Source organism: Eulemur rufifrons, chromosome 21 (genome assembly GCF_041146395.1).
Source record: "Eulemur rufifrons isolate Redbay chromosome 21, OSU_ERuf_1, whole genome shotgun sequence".
Taxonomy (NCBI): domain Eukaryota; kingdom Metazoa; phylum Chordata; class Mammalia; order Primates; family Lemuridae; genus Eulemur; species Eulemur rufifrons.
The window spans coordinates 12,124,090-12,145,396 of record NC_091003.1 but is presented as its reverse complement, the minus strand read 5'-3'; positions in this window follow the sequence as shown (position 1 = coordinate 12,145,396).

The following is a 21,307-nucleotide window of genomic DNA, read 5'->3' as shown; positions in this document are numbered from 1 at the left end:
GCGCAGGCATGGGGTGAGCCTGCAGAGCCTGGAATGCAAAGCATACGGGATGCCTGAGCCCTTTCTTCCATATGTTTGAAAGGTTGTCCCTCTCTCGTCTGTCCCACTAGCAAACACTACCCTCAGCACTATCCCTTGTGGGAACTTGTCGCTGGGAGGCTGCCATGAAGTTTGTTTTAGCAACAACCCTGTCCTTGATAGATGACTTTGCTTTGGGATTCCATCTCCCTAGTGGAATTCTTTGATTCTCCCCCCTCCCTGTCTCTGGCTGAGTTAATTGCCAAGACTGTGGGGGAAATCGCACTAGTCCTCAGTTCGCCCAGCAGGACCCCAATCCTTAACAAGGCAACTTTCTGACAAAGTATGTTAGATGGCCTCAGACAAAACTATCCTAGCAGGGGACTGGAGAGGGAGAAAAATTAAAAGCAGAATGGAGGTGGGGGTGGAGGGGAGAGAGAGTTCTTTCCATTGATTTCTTTGCCAATGAGAAGTCTTTAAAAATCACTTTTTAGCTGCGGCCCTCAGACGCATGAGCTGTTATGCTGAAGGAGGGAGGAAAAAAATCAAACTCTGAATCAGATCAAACTGTGATCTTTCATTCATCTGAACAGGCAGCCATTTTGGTAAATGGAAAATTAGAAATTCTAACAAAAAGAAGAGGGAATACCTGAAGAAGGATAGGCTTTGGACAAAAGTGTGAGGTTGGCATGTCTGATCTGACTTCAGAACCCCTTAGTGCCCCATCTTTACCCCTGATGCCTGGCCCAGGCAGAACCTACCTTGAGTTAAGTGAGGAAAAGAGGAGCTTGGCTTTGCCTCCCTCCCAGCTTCCCCTCCTGCATCCTGATGGACCTCCTTTGACTTGTTTCATTCAGTCTTGGTGTTATCTGTCCTGTTTCTGTTTTCTGCTGCCAGCAACTGTCCCACAGGAGGGGCTGATTAATAGTTAAACAAACTGCTAATTAAATGATAATGAAATCTAAGCTGTAGATACCCCCTCCTCACCAATTGAAAGACATTTGAGATTTGAAAAAGGGAGCTCCTGAAGTGCCCAAAGTCTTCAGGGCACAAGGACTCTATGATGGAGGAATGGTAAGCAATGCACTGATTGGGGGTGTGGTAGGTGCTGCCAAGGTTCAGAATTGGAAGACTTATTACCCCAAGTGCTGAAGTACTTTCTGGAAGAGAGTCCTCTGCAATCGTCCCTTTATTGCCTCTGCTGAAGAGAGCTGAGACCTCATTCAAGGTCATGCCCTCATCCCCGGGCACCATGTATCCTTTTGCTGACTAACAGAGGGTATACAGGCCCAGCCTTTTTGCTGAGACAATTTCAGAGACAAGTTAGAAAGATCTTCTCGTTTTCAGAACTCCCCCTAAGGTTGGCTGAGGTTTCCATTGAAACTACATTTCAGCTGATTTCCTTCTCTTTTCAATCCTGCTGCCTTCCTTTTCTCTAATACGTATTGATCCCAAAAGTTCTCCCTAATAAATCTCCTGCATGCCAATCCCCATCTCACAATCTCCTTCTTTGAGGAATACGATCTGTGGCAGGACAATAGAAGAGCCTTCTTGGTAGAGTCAACATGTTGCAAAACTGCAGGGGCTCCACTTCCCTGGCACTGTTTGAAAATGGTATTCCCTGGAGTTGGGCAATTCTTAAGCCCCCTTCCCATCAGTGCCTCAAACCGCACTATTCACTCCTTAGACATAAATGAGCACCCAGTTGTTTACCAACTTCTAAGATTGGCCCTTCCAAGGTCCCTGATTTTTTTCACTGTGGCCAGCTATTGCCACTCTGGGTTTTGCAATGTGCTTTCCCTGCACCACTATGTGGCTTGCCAAGCTATTGTCCCACATCCTGATGCTTCTCCCAATCTAGTCCTAATCAAAACATGCAAGCTTTGTGTTCGCCATGATGTGGCACTGGGCAAATCTTTACCCTTCTAAGCCTCCACTTCCTCATCTGTGATGTGGCGATGGACTGCTGATCATCTACCAATATCCATTATTCCCTCCTTCCTATCCCAGGGTATATGGCCAACTATCTAGACATTTCCCAGCCTGCCTTGCAGCTAGGTGCCATGTGACCACATTCTGGCCAATGACATGAAAGTAGGAGAAACTACATCATGTATGTAATTTCTGTATTGTACTCCTAAAATCAAGCTGTTTTCCCTCCAAATTTTCTTTTTCCTTCTACATAATGAGTGCGATGCGCACTGTCTGGGGAATGGACACGCTTGAAGCTCTGACTCGGGGGGGTGGGGGGGCATGGGCAATATACATAACCTAAACTTTTATACCCCCATAATAAGCTGAAATTAAAAAAAAAAAAGAAAAGAAATTACAAGTGGAACAGCTGTTTTGAATCCATAAATGGAAGACAGCTTCAGACCCCCAAATTCTGCCAGTTGATGAGAGAGAAATAAGCTTTTATCTAGTTGAAGTCATTGTATTTGGAGGCCTCATGGTTATAGCATTTTTTCGTGTTATATAACCCATAAATGTAAAAAGGAGTTAATAACCCTTACCTCACAAACTTCCTAACAACTGATCACCCTCAATGAGATTTTCTTCCTCCTCTTCCTATTGAATCTAATCTCTAGAATGAGAGGTTTGAAAAGAACTGATCTCAAGAACGGCCCAAGGAAATATCCTGAGCTCCACACCCAGATAAACCTGAGTTCACCCCACCCAAGCTCTGTAGTCAAGAGCCAAGTCATTGAACCTCTCTGTAAAAATGTTGACAAGAACTGGAGCTACCTCATAGGGTTATTGTGAAAATCAAATGAGAAAATGTATGTAATATGCTTATATAAATGCACGCTATGTGACAGGTGCTAGTTTTGCATAAATATACTCTCAGTCAAGGATAGCTATTTCTTACAGAGGCTGCTTTGCCTAAGGGATATTATCATGTGCTCTGGAACCAGGCAGTCTAGATTGGAATCCAAGCTCCTGCATATGCAGTATGTATGAATTTAGGGGGGTTACTAAATCTCTCTGGGTCTTAAGTTCCACCTCTAAGAAATAAGAGTTATAATAGTTATATATATATATGTGTGTGTGTGTGTGTGTATATATATAATTATAATCTACCTCATCAATTTTTCATAAGGATTGAAGGAGTTGATAATTTTTAAGTCCCGGTAGAGTTCCTAGTTGAGGATAAGATTTCAATAAATTTTATCTCTTGATTATCATTAGCAAAGACTACTTTCAGGGATGATATGCTAGGACTCTCCCCACAAAACTAAAAGGCAACAAAAGTCTTTACCAAACGATACTGCACACTCCAATGCTCTCTGAAAAGTTAGATGTGCCCTCGTGACCTGCTGTTGGCTGAAATCCTCATTGTTGGAACCATACCTTCAAATTAAAGTCTGTTTTCACAAAAAATTCTAGCCCCGAGCCAAAATAATTAAGAGCAAGTGAGACTACTTGGCCTATTTGATAACTCAGCAGAAATATATTCATTTAAACATTTTCTAAGCAGCTATACACATAGTTAAAGGTTCTAGAGATACAAAAAAAAAAACAACAGAGAAATAATTTTTCCAAGATTATAAGCTCAGATTGTAAAGAAAAAGGGCAGTGTCAGACACTGTTAATCACCTCAGCAATATCCATTTCTATTCTTTCTTGATAACAACCCCAAATTTTATTTGGAAGAGTAAAGTACTAACTCTAGGCAATGGGTCATGATTGTTGTCAGTTGATCATAATAATCTTGTTCCCTCTTCCCAGCCTCTCTTGCAGCTAGAAATGATCATGTGGCCTAGGTCCTGCCAATAAATATAAGCAAGAGTCTACTTAGGGGGCAGTCCTAAGAAAGCCTTTGCATTTCTGCAAAGAGGAGACAGAAGCAGCTGGTGTGGTACCTTTGCCTTTTTCCTATCCCTCTTCTTTTCACCTTGAACACGTATGTCTGAAACTGAAGCAGCTACAGAATGACCTTAGATAACGAGCATGAGAAAAAGGCTGAGGAAAGAACAGATACATTGGCCCTGACATGTCCAAGCCATTCACTGAACCAACACCGGTAACCATCTATCTCCTGACTTCTTGTTGTAAGCTACTATAGTGGTGTTTACTTCCAGCTCAATATATTCCTAAATCCACAAGTTGTTCTACAGAATATGCAGCCATAGCAGGCACATCTAGATAGTAGGGTCCTAGGCCACATTGTCGAATGTTCTTATATCCAAGCTGCAAGGGTGATATGAAGTAAGAGGTGAAGAGAGTACTAAAATGAAACCACTCCTACTTTATCATTTTATCTGCAATTATCATTTAAGTCAACCCAGTCTTTGGTGAATTCCATCATCATGGATCTAAGTAGCTTATTGATAATCCTAAGGGACACAGTTCACCAACAGCAGAGAGAATATGTGGTCTCTGCCCCCAAATAATAGGCCTGCTCAATTTGAGCAGCCACTCCCCATAGCCCACAGCTTTTCCTTTCTTATCATTTCTGTTCTAGCACATAGCAATTCTGACCCAAAGGTTTCCTGTGCCTTTTCAACTCTGCAATCACCCAGCAGTTGGTAAGATCTATTAATATTTCAGCTCGTTTTTTCAATTGCAGGGCCATGATACTCACGGAACACAAACCATCTATTTGTCTACCACAAAATGCACCCAAGTGTCTCAAAATGCCCTTCTGGTTACAAAATGAGACAATGCTTCAGGACCTTGGAGAACACCCTGCCAGATTAATACAAGGTCAGTATCTCCAGGACCTTCCTAAGATTTAGGAGATGGAATTGCCTCTTCTTGATATTAGCCAAAAAAAAAAAAAATAAGCAACAAATAAAAAACACTGGCTGAAGCTGAACAACCAATTCTTTTACCTGAAATAGGGCAATCCTCCTCAGAGGGAGCTTGAGAAAAAATGCTTATATTTAGCAAGATTAGGAAAATATTAATAACCATTCACTAAGTACCTGATATGTACCAGAAATGTTAGATATTATTATTTTCATTTTACAGAGAGGTAATAAGCTACCTCATTATTAAACACTTGCTAAATATCAGGCACTCTGATAAGATGTAGATATACTATACGTATATCTGTATATAATCTCTTCCCCACAATCCTATGAAGTTACACTGATATACTCTGCTATGTGGATCTATTCAGTTCTTGAATTAGAATAAAAATAATCTAGATAGGGACAGATACTTATATTATTGGCCCCATTGTATGTGGACAAATCGAGGCAGGTAGTATAAAGCTCTTCATAGCAGTGTCAAAATTTAACCCGGGCAGTCTGATCATAACTAAGATGACTATTTAATTTACTGTGCAAAGTAGCATTCTGCTGAGTGTGAAATGGGGTGCCATTAATGATAAGGCCAGAACAGCAGGTCTGAATTAGGACAGTCTTAGTAAACCAGATTATACAGTCATTCTAGCAGTCACTCATTTAGTCAATGAAATAATGAAATGAAATAATATATTTAAGGCATTTACCCATATGCCTGAAACATAGTATGTGTTCAATATATTTGCGCTGTTTTTATTATTACCCATCTCTCAGGGTCAGTGTGAGGCACTCATGAGATTAAAAGCACAAAATGGTCCAGAGATACATAGTATCACCAAGGGTGCCCTTGACATTGCTTCCTCCATTCTGCCCTCTTGCTTTTGAAGGAAGCATCAATTCTGGCAAATGACATCTTCCCCATATGAGCTATGCAGAGCCAGAAGAGTATGGGATGACTCAAGGCCCACCTGCCTCACGTTGACAGAGGGCAAACAAGTGAAGAGCTGAGTTTGGCTCAAATGCCCATCAGCCACATGCCAGGAAAGACGCCCCAGTTTCAAGAGTAGCCATTGATGTCTGTCTGGCATCTGATATCTCAGCTAAATTCGGATTGGCAATCAATTAAGATCCCTCCAGAGACCTCATTTTTATAGGCTCTTTTAGCTAATCAGCATGTCATTTTGCAGTGGTGAGACCTTCATTCAGGCTGCTCCTCCTGTTTATAAGCATCTATCTAAAGTTTCCCAGTTCTACCTCCAGTCTCCTCCATGTCTTAAATTACTTCATCTTGTAGATAAAGTATATATTTTATCAATGGTCACTTTTCTCAAGGTGGGGTTAACAGATACCAACTCATGAAATTGTGGAAAATCTAAATAGAGCTGGATGGCTTTAAAAGTCTCTATAGTCTGACACCCTGAACTTACAGATCAAGAAACTGAGACTTGATAAGAAAAGAAACTTTGCCTAATGTCATGTGCACATTATTTTAGTATTAGAATAGGGGTTAAGAGCAGAGCAGAACTCTTAAGTCAAGCTGCTTAGATTCAGATTCTATCTCCACCACATTGAAGTTACTTTATCTCTCTGTACCTCAGTTTTCTTAGCTACAAAATGATACTAATAGTAGCACCTACCTCCTTATATTGTGGTGAGGATTAAATGAGACAGTGAACATGAACTCCTTAGCACACTTCCTGGGGCTTAGAATGAGCATTAGATAACAGTTTCTTTTTAATACTCATGGAGCTGGTACAAGATTTCAGGTCTCTTGGTAAGAAAAACTGTGAACTTGTCCAAGTCTCGTTTCCAAGATGCATCCTTAAGAAAGGGGGCATTTTTTAAGTTTTTATATTTGAAAATATTTTTTTCTTTATAACATTTAATGCTCCCAGTGTAATGAACTTGCCCAGGATTTCTTAAATTGTATTCCTCAAAATCATAGTCCTTCAAAGCTAGACATTCCTAGTGTGATGGTCATACAAATTTGAGAAATATTGGACCTTTTATCCCTCCCTCCCTTGGTGATCCATAATGCACATAAACATATTAAAGATCTAAGAAATCCTGTAAGAAAGAAGTTTGTATGGTGTTATGTAAGCTAGAATTTCCCAAAAATCATATTGAATACCCTCATTGATACTAGTATCCCATGAACATGGTTTGAGAAACTCTGAATGAAAGAATTTTGAAGTTTCCTGCTCAAAAATCAAAAGGCAAGCCATGTTGGTTGACATTCCATAGCTGTCCAACCTGACAAAACACTCTTTCTAGCAAATAACCTATATTTGACATCTTCTTCGCAGCCTAAAATCTCCATGCAGCAAGTCCTGACAACCATGTTGTTCAATTTTATTATGCCCATCCCACCCCACCCCCACCCTTTAGCCACAGCTAATTGGACCAGACGTGGACACCTGACTGAGGATGAACCAATCAGATTCTCCCTGAGAAAGCCTAGCTTAAGGTGGTTTTCCAGTTCTAAAGTTAAGTTTCCAAACTCCTACTGCTGGAGACCCAGAAACTACTGTGCTTCTAGCTTCTTTTTCAAACTCTCCCCATGTGTTGGTAAAGATGGCCACCGACATCTCCTGGCCTACATTCTATTCCTCACTTCCCACAATTCCAAGAAAAGTCACAGAATTGAATCTTGGCCCTGATTGGTTTCACTTGGGTGACTCTCTCATCCTGAACCAATCACAGAGGATAAGGGGGATGTGTGGCTCTGATTGGCTGAGCCTGAGTCACATGACCATTCCCAGAGCCGGGATTGACAAAACCCCATCTGAATCTCAAATAACTGAAAACATGAGAAGAGAGGTTCCCGAAAGGAACATTGAGGTTCCATGACCAGAAGAAGGGGTATAATATTGTGAGCAGGCAAAAATATGGATGTCCACCACACCCAGGGCCATATTATAAATTTCAGGGGTCTAAGGCATTTTTCCCTCCATGAGTTCCATCCTCCATTAAGAAAATTTGCTTACAACTATATTGGAATATAGACAAATATAATCCAGGCTGAATCATATTCATGTTTTTTTTTTATTTTAAAAGAAATTAGAACATTTTTGTGGGCCCCTAAAAGTGTTATGGGTGCTAGCAACGCACCTGCTGTCCCAGCGGACATAAATCAACCCTAACCTGAGCTGCTCTCAGAAGGAAACCTTTGAAGCAGAGCCTGTGCCCACTAGTCCGCAAGTATTCTTTCCGTGCCTGCCTTCGATACCATCCTCCAGCCGGTCCTCAGAGCTCATGGAGGAGGGACAGCCAATTTTCCTGAAGAATTGACTTAGAGAAAAGGGAGAGAGAGCACTAATTATGGGCTTCTTAATAAGCATAATCTTCCTGCTAAGGGGTTTATCTGTCAGAGTGCCTTAATCTGCTTCCAAAGTTCATATGTATTAACTGCCTGGTCTCTTAATGGTACAGACAGCCCTCTTCACAAATCGCTTGCTTGCCATAACCCAAGTTATAGTCGTGGCTATTATTTTTAGTATTACATGAAGTCAGTAACCTTACACTTTCTTTTTCCACAGTTTAAAGAGAGATGAACAAAGGGGATGTTTTTATGGAAAGGAAAACCAGAGACACAGGCAAACTGAAAAGGGTTCTGACTGCTTTGAAATCAGAAGCCCTAAAGGGGCTTTCCAAGGTTAGCCGGGAAATTTCTTGGCCCTCATAATTGACCCTGATCTACTCCAGGTAGAAGGTCACCTGCCAGCACACATTTCCCACCTGTTTACCGTGTTGGTAGTTTTTGCCATATCTGTGTATCAACTGTATTGTTATTTATTAAGCTGGTTTACTTTAAACTAGCTCATTTTTATCCACATAGCCTCATTCTAAGCAATATGGTTTGTGAGATCAAAAGTTTGACTAACCAGTTACGTTTTTTTCTGATACATTTAATTAAAAGTTAACTATTCAAATAGAAAATATTTGTAGATGCACATCCTAAGACCTTCATGAGTACCCCCAATCAAATGCACACTCCAGGTAGGATACCTACCACTAATTAGCTGTGTGACTTTAGCCAAGTCACTTTACCTCTCTGAGCTTCAATTTCATGGCCCAGTTCATCTTCAGAGGGCTAGGTTTCTGAAATTCAAATTCCAGAAATATGTTTAGGCAGCTGAATTTTGCAAGATTATGTTCCAATTTCCCCCCACTTTTCTACCTTTTAGTTTTCTGAGCGTTAATTTTCAAAGAAGGAAAAATTTCATTTTGAAAATAAACGTATCTTGAACCACTCTATTTTCTCCCTTATTCTCTGTATTCCAAATCTACTGATTTTTTTTTCCAGATTCCTGTCTACCCAAGCTCCTTGAAAAGCTCAGATGTTTTGCACACGCTGTACTCTCTGAACACAACACTCTTCCTGCAGCAGTTAACACTTACTCATTCTTCAGATGTCAGCACAACTGTTCGTTGTTCAGGGAAGTCTTCTCAACCTCTTACCACTGCTTCTACCATAAGTTAGGTCTCCCTGTGAAATGCTTCCATATCATTCTGTAATCCAGCATGTAATTTTTTTTTTAATTTGGGGGATCACTTCACGAACCTCTGTTATCATCAATAGACTGTAAGTTTCATAAGGGCAGGAATATAATTTTCTTTCCTTGCCACTGTGTTTCCAGGAATTTCTGTAGTGCCTGGAACACAGTGGACACCCAATTTGTTGAATGAATGGAATTTCCAGGAGGGAGTAATTCTGAAATTTCATGGAAATTCCCATTTGTTTTGGTAACCTGTTCTAGGGTATCTCAACCTTTCAGTCACAAAACTGTTTTTAATGTCTTGCCTAAATTCTTCCTTACTTGTAAAAGGCAGGGAAAACATTTTACAGATCGAGTTATACCTGAGTGCTGTAGTCTTGAGAGCCAAGGAGAAATTACAAGCTGCTTCTTGGATGGAGACCTGGAGTTTCCTCCCACTCCTTACATAAGGCAAACCCAAATATTCTTGATGCCTGTTAATTGCAAATGAAGCCTACTGTTACCTGGTTCAACACTATTATCTACAAAGCTGGTCAAAAACGTTCAGATGGAGGTGGTTTAAGAACAAAGAGGAAGGGAGAACATTATTTGAGCAGCAAGTAAGCAAGCAAAATCCATCATGGTTAATTATTTGCTCTTAATTGTCAGGAAATGAAGGATGGGTGGAAGAGGGTTTAAACGGAATAATACTGAAAGTGTTCTACCCAAACGCTGTAGCCAAATTTGCAAGTGAGACTTTTCATAATCCACGGGTTGTTAATTATCTAAACACGGGTCCCTCGGAGCTGCCTGAGTGAAGATTAATTAGTTTTTGAAATAATAGCTAAATTGGTGTGGGGAGGGAGTTCAGACTCCAAAATAATGGCTGAAAATTAGCCATCCTATTTCTTCATCTCTCTTTGCTGGGCTCATAGAGGACATTTATCTCTGTTGCTTTTGCAGAAAAGACTCATTAATCAAACAGGCAGATGGGCCTTCCTAAATTTGTGACGTGGAATGAAGAAGCAGCCCCAACAAGTGCACAGAGGGGAGAAAAGCTGGTGACTTTCTTCTGCACAGACTTTCTTCCAAATTGTCATGGCCAGAAGCTTCCTTCCCAGCACATGCACGACAAGGCACAAACCCCAAAACTCTATTCTTCTGGACTGGAAAATGGTCTGTGGGTGGAAATAGAGTCTCACCACCCCATTATTCAGCCCAAAGATTGGACTTTTGAGTCAGAAAATTTAAACGTTTTGTAGGTAGAGTCTTTCTTTTTTTTTAAGCTATATAAGTATAATTAATTTTTTTCTGCTTACTTACTGCATTATACCAAAAAAAAAAAATCAGGGTAAGTTTTCACTAAATTCAAAAGGAATATATATGGTCTACTAAAAAAATAGAGGTTATGTGAGATGGACGAATTTTACTTTAGAGACAGGCAGTTGTTTTAGTTTGGGTTTCCCCCAAATCAGGCACTGGACTAGGATGCAGGTAGTTTATCTGGAAGGTGATCCGAAGAAGCACAAGTAGGGAAGTGGGAAAGTGAGAAGGGAAGGCTAAGAGCCAACAAAGTGCATGTTAATGAGTTGCTTACCATTGTGGGCAACTAGGGCTCAATCCTAATAGAACTCTTCTGAGAAATCAGGGTGAACACACCTCAAAATGGTCCCATTGGAGGATGCAGAGACTGGGGCATTTATCCAATGATTCCCATGCCCCTCTCCTCAGTGGTTGTGTTGCCCCCTGGGCACTGACTCTGGGTACCCTTCTCCCTGGTGCCAGAGAAAGCTCGTGGGCAGAGAAGATGGATGCAGGTGGAAGCTGCCCACAGCTGCAGGTGAATTCAGATGGGCCGAGGGGACCATAGGGTGGGGCATCAGTAACATCTGCTACAGCAGCCACCCCCCAGAGTGGGTGAAACTGGGGTACAAGAAGTTAGTGTGATTGTTCAAATATGCCACAGGATATGGCACAAAATTGTGGACAGAGAAAACACAGAATGCTTCCCAAAATGAGGCCCTAAATGAAAGTCAGAGGGTAGGCACTTCAAAATACAGCATTAACTTGGGATTGAGCTGCTTCTCATATGAGCAACTCTATGGAGTGTGCTTTAGAGAAAACCCAGAAGGCATTTATTTATGTAGTAATGATCAGAGATTGCAACAATGAAGTCTGGGCAGGTGGGAGCAGTTGGCACTTAATATGTGGCCATATCCAAAGACATATCCCTGTCTTAATCATGTCCTTCCAAAGCCACTGAGCTTTCATGTATTTTCCATCCTGCCCTAGAAGTCGGGCTAGGCCAACTTTGTTTACCCAGCTTATTAGCAAAATGTAGTATTGCCTTGGATTTTGTGTTCCCAGAAAAAGCCAGAGAGACGAGGATTCAAGTGACTTATTTGAGAGGTGATGCCAGGAAGATAGATGTTCCTGGCAGGGTTTTCTGGGAAGCAGACTCTGAGATGGAGTTAGCATGCAAGATGTTTCTCAAGGAAAGCCCTTGGAATCAACATATGGAAGGAAAGGGAAGAAAACAGGGACGGGCAGGGGGAGAAGGTGAGCCACCATGCAGGCCCAGCCATAGCCTCAGCCAACCCTACAGGGAGCTCTGGAGCTAGGACAGACCTTCAGAGCTGTCCCAAGTTTGGCTGGGATGGCTAAATCTTTGTAACCCCGTATCAACTAGTCTCTGGAAGTAGGCTTCTGCAGAACAAAATGTGTCCTTGGACAAGGCAGCTCTCTGTAGCTCAGGCAATCCCTGAAGGGACCAAGAGCTGAAGGGCATCTGCCAACAGCACTCCCAGCAGCTGGGGCAACAAGTTCATTACTGACGGACCATCTGGATGGTGCATCACAGTATCCAACACAGTAGGGGTTGGGGTAAGACAGACAATGATAGGAAATAAGCCAACAAACTGTGTTCTTGAGCAGGCTGCCACTGCAGACACTCAGGGTTATCCCATCTGGAATAGCAAGGGGGCTGGAGTACTTATCCACCAACTCCCACCAGTTATTGGTTGAGAGCCCATCCCAAGGAGCGTTAACCCTCTGGCACTTCCTGGGCACAGACCCACTGGGCTCCAGTCACCAGACAGAGCCACCTGGCAGAGACACAGTGCTGGCTGTTGGAAGCTTTGGGCTGAGCATGCACAGAATGGCGACGGCCAAGGGCATGTGGGAGGGAGGCACCCAAAGTATCGCTAAAGTACGAAATGGATAACCAAGAACAGCCCTAAAAAGTTTTTTCTGCCACAGGAGATGAGTCCAACCACTCCCTAACTGCCCAATTATTATTTCACTCAGAGAACCATTCTTTTGCTAAACTGCAACTAAAGCAATCTCCCTAAAGTACAAAACTAAACATGTCACTCCTTCTACTTAAAACCCCATCCCGTCTCCCCCTCTGATATAAGTACAACTTTCTTACTCTGGCTTAAAAGGCCCACCTGGTCCCTACCCAGTTCTAAAGCAAGATCTCTCCTCCCCTAACCCCATATACCCCACCCAGTTATACTGAACTCATTTATGTCCCTCAAAATCAGTATGTTCTCTTTCTTCCTGGCCTTTGGATATGCTGTTCCCCTTGCTTGTAATACTTTTCCCCACTTTCTTGCACTCTTATAACTCTCTCAGGTCTCAGCTGAGTGGCTCTTCTTCCAGGAAGCCTTCTTTGTCCCATAGGTTGGACGGATGCCCCTTCTTTACAATCCCATAGCACTTTGGACTTCCTCATTAACAGTACCTATATACTGCATTATACATTTTGTTGACTTATCTTTCTCTCTCAATAGACTCTGAACTTCACAAGGGCAAATGCTATGACCTGCTCACCAATATGTTGTCAGTGCCCAGAACAAATGCCTGGCACATGGTAGTTACTTAATAAATTGTGGTTGAATAAATATAGGGTAAAGTCTTGTGAACTTTGCCCCATACCAACATCACACGATTCCTTAAATCCTTCCCAGTTTGGTCCAGTTCCAGTTCCAGCAATCGCCATGGTGCAACACAGACAACTTCTTCACCTTGGGCTGTGGCATAAGTCTTTTCTGTGTGGGCTCCCCTTCTGCCAACTGGATTATTATTTTTCATGCCTGAGTATTGTGAGAAACCTGATTTATCATCTCTAGAGGAAGGACACAATGATTGAACCAAGAAAAGGTTTTAGAAACAGAATCATGGGAGTAAAGTGTGTGGAAGGAAGACATTCCTAAAAAAAGAGAATGGTTTGGTTAATCAAGAAGGAGGAGTGTGAATTTAATGAGGATTCTGCAGTGGCGGGGGTGCAGATCTCATCTTTTGCACCTTGCCTTCAGCCAGAGAAATGGAGGTGATCAATCAGAAATCTGGAATCATCATCAATCTGCAAAGACTCAGGCCACACATTAATTGACCTCCAGGAGTGACATTGGAGTTTGGGATCCAAATGCATCCATATGTCCAGGCAATCAATAATCCCCAAGGAAGCCAGTCAATTTAGCTGGGGTCCAGCAGACTGTGGCATGGAAGAAGTTGGACAGGGCCTAACGGAAATCGATTTGCAGGCCAGAAGTGGAATGGAAATAAGAAAACAAGGGCTTGGCACTGGTACTGCAATTCTTCTTTCTATGAATGATTTTTTGTTTTCAGTGGACTATAAACTCCATGAGGACAGGAATTCTGTTCTTCCTTTTACAGATATATTCTCAGAGCCTATTATAGTGCCAAATATGTAGCAAATCTCCGTTATTTATTGAAAAAATGAATAAATAAATTCAGTAGCGCCCTTTCTTAAAATCTTGCAACGTCTTCTTTCTGCCCGTTTTTCTGTCTCTCTCTTTTCCCCACCATATAATTGAACCTCCAGGCAAGGTGAAAATAAAGAGGAACTGGAGTTTTCATACACTGATGGTAGAAATGTAAATTTGTACAAGTACTCTGAAAAGCTCTTTGGCATTTTACTAAACTTTATGAATAAAGTTGAACAGATGCATACCTGGTCACCCAGTCATCCCACTCCCAGGTATATGCTTAACAGAAATGTGCATCTGTCATGTACCCAAATGTTTATAGCAGCACAATTCACAATAGCAAAAATGTGGAAACAACCCAAATGCCCATCAATACATGATTGGATTAGTAAACTGTGGTATATGTATACCATGGAATATTACTCAGCTATAAGGAATGATGAAGATACAACATCTCTATGGTTCTCCTGGAGAGAGTTGGAACCCATTATATTAAGTGAAGTATCCCAAGAATGGAAAAACAAGCATCACATGTACTCACCAGAAAATTGGTTTCCCTGATCATCACCTAAATACAAATCTGGGAACGACACCAATTGGACATCAGACTGAGGTGGGGGGTGGGGGAGAGGATGGGGGGTATGCCTACACAATGAGTGCATTGTGCACCGTTTGGGGAGTGGTAACACTTGAAGGTGCTGACTCGGGAAAGGGGGGGTGGGGAAAAAATATGAAACTATTGTTTTTAACTTGCACTGTTCACTTAATAATTTATCATGAATATTTCCCATATTATTTCATATCATTGTACAAGAAATAATGTATACATTATGAGGACATATTGTATCTAACAAGATATACTATTAGACTCTTTGATTCTGTAAAATTAAATTGAAAAAAAAAAATAAAAAAAATAAAATTTAAAAAAAAAAAAAAAAGAAAGAAATGTGCATCTGTGTTCGCTAAAAGACATGGAAGGATGTTCATAGCATCACTGTTTACAGTGGCCCCAAACTGGAAACTAACAAGATGGCCATCAATGGTGGAATGAAAAAGTATACTGTGGTTTAGTCATATAGTAGAGTGTAGTAATGAGAATGAACAATAACTACAGCCAATCAGATGGATGAATAAGACAAATATAATGTTGAGTGAAAGGAGCCAGGCACAAGAATATAGTGCATGATTCACTTTATATGAACTTAGAAACCAAGCAAAATATTCTGCCAGAATAAGAGTGTATACCTTGGGGATGGTAGTGACCCAAAGGGGCTATGGTGCTTTTTGCTATATTTAGTTTATACTTTATTAAAAATATTTTAAAATTAAAAAGCATTCTAGGCAATGAGTTGTAAACCCAAATGCTTTCCTGTACTTGACGTATGTAGAGAAATGGACCAATGTGCCAGGTGAGAGGAAAAAGAGAAGTGGTAGGGGCTGCAGTGAACTAAGAGGCAAGTAGCTCTAAAAACATTTAAATTCAGGTTTTTAAAAATTCTACGCTCAGCCAGCCATAATTGACTGTGGATCCACGTCATCCCATGTGTAGCCAATTATCAGCCTCTCCAGGTGCAGCCCAGGTCCCACCACACAGAGTCTCTGAACACACCTGAGAACATGCCCCTAAGCCTTTGCTCTCCCCCGGCCTTCTACCTCGTTCTCCCAGGGCAATGCCCTTCTCATCCTCCAAGGTCCAGCTCAAACGTTTATTCCTTGGAAAGCCTTGCTGCCTCCTCCTCCCTCAGGCACGAATCATCACTTTCTCCTTTGTGCTCCCATAAGATTATGTCTACCCCACGCAGAATAAGTTCCAAAAGGGCAGGGATTTCTGTTTTCTTAACAGCTGAGTCTTCAGCACCTAGGACAGCACTTTGAACACCGTAGATGTTTGATATATTATATACGTTTGAAAAATATTGCCTGATCAATTAATACCAATTTGATGGTGAGTACATGTGGTGCTTGTTTTTCCACTCTTGGGATACTTCACTTAGTAGAATGGGCTCCAGCTCTATCCAGGATAACACAAGACATGCTAGATCACATTGTTTTTTGTGGCTGAGGAGTACTCCATGGTATACATATACCACATTTTATTAACCTACCCATGTATTGATGGGCACTTGGGTTGTTTCCACATCTTTGCAACTGTGAATTGTGCTGCTATAAACATTCTAGTGCAGATGTCTTTCTTATAGAATGTCCTTTGGGTAGGTGCCCAGTAATGGGATTGCTGGATCAAATGGTAGTTCTACTTTTAGCTCTTTGAGGTATCTTCATATTAGTTAGCTCTATAACCCCAGAACCATGCCCTTTATCCAGAAAGGTGTGATTATAAAGCCCATAAAATATGCATAGACAGTCAATCCCCCATACTGAGTCTAGAGAACTATACAAGCAATATTTTACTTGAGCTTTGGGGGGTATATTCCAATCCTTACAGACTCCCAAGAGGATAAAGATTTTGGAATTGTTTCTTATTCTATTATAACCCTATGCTAATGCCTACAAGCTACTCTAGTGTGTATAGGGGTTTTATTCTTGATTCTTACGAGTGGTATATATCATGAGGCAGTATCCAACTCAGACCCTCTTCCACTCGGACCCTCACTCTCTAATTCTCCACTCCTGAAACTTATTCAAGCCATTGCTCATTCTTCTTGTGTTCAGTTTCCAGGGCGATTTTTCAGCCATTTGTATCCTCCTTTTGTTCCGCTGTTGGGACAGAGGTTGAAGAGTAGGAAGGGAGCCCAGATCCTTTGGAGACAGAAGAGGTACTCAGTCTGGCTTCCCTCACTGTGGATTATCAAAAAAGCAATCAGATCTATCACACTGCTGAGATTAGCCTCCTGCTAGGTCATCCCTTATGCATGATTACGCTAAAAGAATATCTATCCCCTACTGTTATATTAGCCTTAATATATGCCACAGGAAGGTGGGAGTGGAGGGAGGAAAATATGTCCCTTCACTCGTCTATCATAATAATCATCATACTATATTTTGGTTTGTTGTATACAATCTGCTTCCCCTGGAAGACTGTGAGCTCCCTGGGCGCATGGACTGTTTTATTTTTCTATACTTCTTAGTATCCTCAAGGCACGCACAGAGGGATGGAGATGGGCACCATATGTTGACGTCCTCTGCTAGGTAGCAGTTGAAAGAAAAGCTGCTGCCACTGGAGAAAAAGGAGCATTTTAAACCAAATTCGTGTTTGCCTCCAACAGATCACATCTGTCCAAAGTTCTGTACAGTCATACTTACGCTACAGGAAGATAAAAGACACGAAGAGAGAGTTAGCGCAACTGGAAGCTTGGACCATTCCAAACGAGGGGTCTGCACATAGCTCTCTCAACTGGAAACTTTGGGTGAACATAGATACTACATTCAGCCAGGCATGAGTAGCTCATGCCTGTCTGGGAGGCCGAGGCAGGAGGATCACTTGAGGCCAAGAGTTCAAGACCAGCTTGAGCAAGAGCAAGACCCCGTGTTTACAAAAAATAGAAAAATTAGCCAGGTGTGGTGGCACGCACCTGTAGCCCCAGCTACTTGGGAGGCTGAGGCAGAAGGATCTCTTGAGCCCAGTTCGAGGTTGCAGTGAGCTATGATGAGGCCACTGCACTCTAGCCTGGGCAACAGAGTAAGACCTATCTCAAAAAATAAATAAATAAAAAAGGAATACTCCGTTCAAGGTAGAAGATTTAAGATGCTGTTAATGCCTCCTATAAGAGCATCCACATGCACCACTAGACACCAGTTCCACATACAACCTAACCAGGGTGGAATTCCAGCCTGTATTTCAAATTAAAAATAGCTTTTTTTCTTAATACAAACATAATATATGCTAACTGTGGCAGATTTAGAAAGTACAAGGAAGCAAAAATTATTTTAAAAAATACAGATCATACTAGTACCTAGAAATAAACATTGTAACTCCTTCTAGACTCAGGGACCAAACCTAGCCCCACCTCAGAGAGTGCTTGGCTGTACCTTAATTTTAATTCTACTCTGTTCTGCATGAGATTTGCCATGTGTGGTTTTCTTCTTAGCGCCTCTTCTATACCCAGCACCATCTCCGCTTCTCTCCAGGCCTGGTGACTCTCACCTCAAGTGGACAATGAGCCATGGACACTGTCTGCTGCTCCTTCTCCATTCTCTTGTTTGCAGCTGTGGCACAAACTATGCGCCCTGCTCCTCTAAAGCCCTTCCTTTGGATTAGCAAGAGCTTATTTTGCAAGCCAAAAGTTATAGAGATGTATATTTTATGTTTGTTATAATATACTTATTATATTTTTTATTAGATATATGCATCTGTTATACTGACCGTCCTCAACTTATGACGGTCTGATTTACATTTTTTCAACTTTATGATGATGTGACAGCATGACACATTCAGTAGAAACCATACTTCAAATTTTGAATTTGGATCTTTTCCTGGACCAGCGATATGTAGTCCGTCCAATACTCTTTCTATGCAGGGCGGCAGCAGCAAGCTGAAGCTCCTAGTCAACCACACGGTCACGAGGGTAAACAACCAATACTCTGCGCTGTGCTGTGTTGCCAGATGATTTTGCCCAACGGTAGACTAACGTAAATTTCCCAAGTGCATTCAAGGTAGGTGAGGCTAAGCTATGACGTTCAGTAGGTTAGGTGGATAAAATGCATTTTCAACTTAAAATATTTTCAACTTACGATGGGTTTATCGAGAGGTAACCCTATGGTAAGTTGAGGGGCATCTGTATATATATTCATTATAACGTGTGTACACATATTTGTTATAATATATACATATATTACTTATTATATTCCTGCTACATCAACCCTAATTCTCCTGCAGGCAAGATAGATACCTGTGACTAACCAGGGGAGTGTATGCACATAGAAATAGAGAAAAACAAAGTCCCCCTGCCCCCAATGCACCCACACACACCCCCACACACTGTTCTGCATTTCATCAAATCTAAGATGCTAATGGCAAGACACACCGTTTTTAAAAATTTTATTGAGGCATAACTCACACAGAGAAAAGTGCACAAAACATAAATGCATAGCTCAGTGACTAATCACAAAATGAACATCTGTGTGACCGCCAGCCCGGTCAAGAGATGGAACAGCGCCAGCCGCTCAGAAACCCCCTAACGCTCCCTGCATTCTCCTGGAAGACAGCACCTGCCTTGACTTTTAACAACATATCTTGGGTTTGCCTGGTGTTTTTGAACTTTATGTAAGTAGCATCACACGTTATATAATCTTTTGTTTATGACTTCTATCATTCAACGTTATATTCGTGAGATTCCCCTTTGACTCACCACTATTTTATGTAGCCCCAAGAAAGAAAAAAACACTAGCAATTAAACGATGGCATGAGGCTTTCTTATCACTTATAATTTTTATTCTATACCCATGGAAAGAGCTCTTTTAAACTTATTTGTTCGGATGTTTTATCACATTACTCTTATGCATTCATAAAAAGGGAAATATAAACAAAAGAAATTGGTAGGATGTTCCCAAAGCTCTTTTACATTCAGAATCCAAATTCTGCTAAATCACTTTTGACTCACAGTCAAGGACGCCCATGTTTTGTTTTGCCTTTTCACACAATGTCATCCATTGCACCATTGCGTTGGCGATACAGCTTTTTCTGTATAGACTGTCCTGCTAATGTCAGCAGAGTTTTCTTCCATGCTGCTTGCCCTGGTCTGCAAGTTTTGATGCTAACGCTTTCTTTATCTTACCAGGAGTGTCAATGGAAGGTATTCAGAAAACAACCAGAATCATATTTCTTCCTCAAATGCTTCTTAACCGTTTGTGGACTGAAACATTATGGAGCCAAGTTGTCCAGTCAGGCCACCAGGAACAAAAAACAAACTTGCAAATATTCAGACAATCACAACCACATAATGGCTGTCTGGCTGGCAGTGATTACAAGAGGCCACCGATCCCAAGAAGCATTCTAATTATGAGATGATGAAATGTTCTTTTAAATGTATATTTTGAACTAAATACAGTAATATTTTAATTTATTTATTTTGCTTTAGTATACAGTAAGAAATGATCCTACTGATTCATTCAACATGTAATAAGTGTTTACTGAGCACCTACTATATCCTAGGCATTGTGCTGAGGGTATTCCCAGACTCCCTATATGAGGAAAGACTTTCCCCATCTTCTGTCCCATTCCTTCAAGACCTCACTTTCTGGTCATTTGTTTTATTCTGTTCCAGAAATGTTAATTGAGCAACTACAACGTACCGGTCCTTGCAGTTGGATATGCAGCAGTGAAGGACACAGATCCGGTCAGTGGGGTACGCTGGAAAGAGTGCCAGATCTGGAGACGAAAGATTGACTTTGAGCATGTTGGCTAACCCCTACGAACATGAGTTTCCTCATTTGTAAAATGAGGGTGATCCTACCCAGTTCACAAAGATATCATGAATCTCAGAAAATCTCTGAGATTTTTCACAATCTCAGATATTGTGAAAATGCTTTGGAAACTGTAAAGTGCTTATCAATGGAGGTCCTGGCTGGCCTACTCAGTTATCTGAAGAACATTTGGCGAAAGGACTGTTTATAGAGGTTTGGGAATGGTTCACGGAACCAACGAGGGACAGGGAAGTGCCCAGGAACCCGCAACAGCAGGACGCTGTTACCACCACGAAGGCCCTAAGGGGTGAGGGGAAAGAGTGATGGGGACAGAACCTGGTGACAGCTGTGACAGGGTAGAGGAGTGCCCAACATTAGCTGTGGCCACAGGTGAAAGAACAAGCCATTAGCAAACCCTAGCTCAGCAGAGTGTTTTAAAATGTAGGTTTTATTACATTCAGGTATGGTGAGGCCAACAGATCGGGAGACATCTGCCATTGAAAAGACAGTCTGTTCCGCACAGTTCCTAAGAAAAAGGGGCACGCCACACCGTTCGGGGTCACAGGGGGCAACGGAGGTCAGGAGACGGAGAGGAGGGGATTCGTGGGCAAGAGCCTTTGTTGTGGTTTTCACAGGAAGGAACCACAGCCAGGCAGAGTAAACAGGTTTAGGACTGGCTTGTTTGAATAATTTCAGCAGGCTCCAGGGCATAAGGGCTTTCCCCAGGTCTCTGGTACCTGGCCCAGGGGTGATTGGGGCAGATGGATACTGACCCCGAGTGTGAGAGGCTGATAAGGAGGTGCTTGGGGGTCTGGGCTTGGAGCGGTTGGTTTGTGTATGAGAGATGCGCTCCTGGAGTGGGTTGCTTGCTCTCTCTAGGAATCACCTAACCCAAGAGGGTTGGAGGTGCATGTATTCTCTTCAGGGACAGCAAAGCCCTAAGATATCAAAGCATCAGAATAAAAAG